The sequence below is a fragment of the Pseudophryne corroboree genome, chromosome 3, assembly GCF_028390025.1.
Source record: "Pseudophryne corroboree isolate aPseCor3 chromosome 3, aPseCor3.hap2, whole genome shotgun sequence".
In the NCBI taxonomy this organism is placed as follows: Eukaryota; Metazoa; Chordata; class Amphibia; order Anura; family Myobatrachidae; genus Pseudophryne; species Pseudophryne corroboree.
In genome coordinates this window covers 608,046,574-608,050,640 of record NC_086446.1, presented here as the reverse complement: position 1 = coordinate 608,050,640, position 4,067 = coordinate 608,046,574, and the positions used below count along the sequence as shown (strand labels likewise).

At 40.9% G+C, this 4,067-nt stretch overlaps 1 pseudogene; it reads left to right on the top strand.

Annotated features, from left to right (window-relative positions):
* The first annotated feature begins 1,984 nt into the window (after window positions 1–1,984).
* On the top strand, window positions 1,985–2,104 carry LOC134895127 (5S ribosomal RNA; annotated as a pseudogene).
* The last annotated feature ends 1,963 nt before the right edge of the window (window positions 2,105–4,067 follow it).

The window sequence follows — 4,067 nt, the reverse complement described above, 5'->3', positions numbered from 1 at the left end:
GTAGGCACCAATAGTGGATGAAGAACCAGAGGTAAGACTAAAAGCCAAGGCAACTCTTGGTGTAGAGCAGAAAGAGAGGCTAATTCAATATAAACCCATTGCTTTTCTATCAGACATACAACCTAATTCCATAACTTGGAAGAAGCATGGCATGATAGGAAAGGAAGTGGGGCAGTTGAAGGCCACCTTGATACTTCCTTCTATACAGTATCTCATCCTTAAACCGCCTAAATGAAATACCTAGCTTTGTGGTGAAGTGCAACAAACCAGGAGTGTGGGATTGTGATGGCAGGGTTTGCAGAAGATACAGTACCCTAGGTAAAATGTTCATTTTAATTACCCTTACCCACCCTGGCCACAAAATTGTTCTAGAACCCAAGGCAATAATGTCTGAATGTAGCCTTGCCACTAGAGGAGGAAAATTAGAATAGAAAGTCTTTAAAAGGTCCCTGTACAATATTAGCCCAAGATATCTAAACTGCATGGAATGCAGAGAAAATGGGAAGATAGACTGGAGGACCCAAAGGCTTGTCTGATCTAATGTGAGGTTTAGAGCAACGGATTTAAACAGGTTCACCTTAAAATTAGGAGGACCTAGAAATCTAGAACTTTCGTGTTGTTGTCCCTATCCTCTCGACCATGAACAAATAGCACTTGGTCCAAGTGAATCAAAGTGGGGAGAAGTAATTTCAAATGATTGCCCATTAGTTTGGCAAAAAGCTTTAAATCCACATTCAACATTCAATGGATCTACAGGTAGAACACTGGGCCGGGTCCTTACCTTCTTTTAGTATAACTGAGATATGGGCAAATAGAGATTGGGGGAGTAAAGTGAAAGATCCAAAACCTTGTTAAATGCATGGAGAATCAGAGGTGTCAGAACATCACCAAACATTTTATAATATGCAATAGAGTACACATCAGGGCCAATTGAAGAAATAGCTGCTAAATGGAGAAATCTATGAGAGACAAAAATATAGTCAAGCCTAGTGTACATAAAATGGGGATTAGAATAAAAGGAGTAGTCTCATATGGAGGAGTGTTGAATACACCATACATTTATCAACTGGTGCTTATGCAAGATTCTCCTGACCCTATGGTGAAGTTTGTCAGAGTATCAAGTAGACGGGATAGAGAAGTCCAGAAGTGGAATCTAGGGACCAATTTAAATCACCACAGAATATCAATACGCCTGCAATGTGAGATTGGGCAAGGGAAAGTATCATCAAAAAATAGCTCGGTATGAGTTACCGATGGCTGGGATGTCGGCTGTCATTGTACCGATGCTGGCATCCCGGCCACCAGGATGCCGGTAGAGTGGCGAGCGCTAGTAAGCCCCTTGCGGGCTTGCTGCACTCACCACTGGTTTTATTCTCCCTCTATGGGTGTCGTGGACTGATGGCATGCGGCTGCATGATCCATGATGTCACACTGCCACATTGCTGTTTATAGGTCATGGCCCGGGCCTTTCAGAAGAGCCCAGCTCTACCTGGACCAAAACAAGTTAGCGGTGACTGGCTGCAAATTGCAGAGGACACCGTGCCCATGGTTTAACTAATCCAGAAATCCCAGGATTGCTTTCTCCAGTCCCAGGGTTAAAATCACGGACTTTTTTAGGCTAAATGTCGGGATTCCTCAGTTTGGGACCAAGGCATTGGCTTTCCTAGCTGTGAATGAGGCTTTGGCTTTCCTGGGATTTCATCACTTAGTAAGAATGTGCAAATACCTTCTGTTTAATAAAAAATAATGCTATTTCTGTAATTTATTCATAGCCTGTAATTTATTCATAGCATATTTGCCTACGTGGTGGATTTTTTAAGTGTAACTGATATTGAACATACTCCTCTATTCTCAATAACTTGCTGTGTAACTACTATTGAAACCAGTGTCGGACTGGGATATGAAGGGCCCACCGGGGGAATGCAGTTATAGGGGCCCATACTTAGGGGTGTGGCCAGCCTCATTTATGCCTCATGAGATGCCTCATTGCGGTCATACCTCACTGGAGATGCCCAATCTCTTCTGACCTTGGAAGCTAAGCAGTGAAAGGCCGGGTTAGTACTAGGATGGGAGACCACCTTTGAACACCCTGGTACTGCAATAAATTGGCAGCCTAACATAGTGTCATTCACACTTATACCACTTGGTACTCAGTTTTACATGACCAATGATTTAATTATCTGCGTTAATAATGATCCAAAATGGATATCTGCAGAATAAATGATGGTCATATATCACATGAGAGATAATGTGCAATGAGGTTATAATTTAAGTACTACAGATATAAATTTTCGGCATTTCTCAGATTGTGATATTGATATCACCAATGATATAGAACTTATTTTCAGATTTTTGCGAAGCTATTTTGTTCACATTTAATTACTCCTAAAATTCAATTTTAATACTTATCTATTAAAAAAGTTCTTACCAGTACTAATTATGTTATATTTTCACCCTCTGAATTAGAGTGCTCCCACAAAAGAGTCTACTTTCCAATATTTCTTTTTTTTTTGTTTCTTGGGTGTGGCCAGCCTACAAAGGGTGTGTGGCCAGCCTCCATAGAGGCTTAAAATACACAATAGTTTAGTGCAGTGTAATGCAACATATCTACCATGTATAATACAAGTGCACAGTCTGGAACCTGATCCCTAGAGGAAGGAGTGGGCACTCAGGCAGTGGGGCCTACCGGTGGTTTCCCTGGTACCCCTGTGTGCCAGTCCGACTCTGATTGAAACCATCTGTTCCAATGTAGTTGACCAAAGAAACACGTAAGGGACATTTTTTATATTTCTCTAACCTACAATTCCTAGTGTAAGGATCTTCATTTCCATTGTACTTTTCTGTTGTTGGATGATGCTATTTTTATAGCAGAAAACATGAGTACCTTCTGTTTAAGATGGTTTTACGGCATTTTACAATCGCAAGGAGCTTAGAACTCCCTTTTGCGCACCTCACTGAAACATGCTCTGTTGTGTGTATAGCACAAGTTTTGAGGCGTAAACTTTTGAAGCACATTCTGTTATTCTGCAACTTTTGAACCGTCTTTAGAGTAAATGAAACTTGTCCTTTCACGACACAATGAGTTTGTTAGAATTCCAGGACATCCATAAAGTTGATGATGTGAGGAAGGGTGTATTTGGGGTCTAGATAAGAAATGAATCTGCTAAGTAGCAGACTGGAACAAAAAGGGACATGCCATTTGAGTTATCATTGCAGATGTGTTTATTTAGACTCCCATAGTGAAGACAGAAGTCTGCAAACTTGTCTGATTATTTTAATTAGCACATTAGCCTGGCCTTTAGATTGCACAGTAGATAGAATGCATTAATTGATGGCATATTTTTATATGCAAGTCGCTGAATCATGCTTATTTTAGTTAAAGCAAAGAAAATGGAATTTGCAAAGCTTTGCTTAATGGTAAATATAAGCAAAACACTGGTGGGAAAATTAATTTTGATAACGTTTTTTTGGGGGGAATTAAATATGCGGGCTTGATAGAAAGTATAGATAAATAACTTTTCATTATATTGTAGAATTGTAGAATCAGTAAATCTAGTGTTTCAAGGCTGTTTAACACATCGATATCGGATTTGTGAGGAAATACGGTTGGCAAAACTAAAACAACATTCCAAACTTATACCTCATTTATACCACCACTAAAAACCTGGGTTATTGCCGTGATAACCCGGTCGCGCTCGGTGTAAAAGGGTTACTCCAACCCAGCTATCTTGCAGGGTTGGTCCCAGAAAGGACTCAGGTCATGGTGCAGTGTAAACGGGTCAGCCGGGTCGATGCGACCCGGGATGCGTACACTGCATAGAGAAGAGGTGGCGTTTGGAGATAATTTAATCTCTAAGTGCCGCCTCCGCACATGTCAGTGGTGACTTCACCAACCTGGCAATATGCCAGGTCGGGTCGCTTTCGGAAATGGGTTTCTTCATGGGTTGCACCCAGGTGCGGCCCGTCATTTTTGTATAAAAGCGGTATTACAAACTGGCTTTACACATTAAGATTTTCTGAATAACCAACCAATTTGCTGGTTAAACTGAAAAGTTGGTAATGGATGG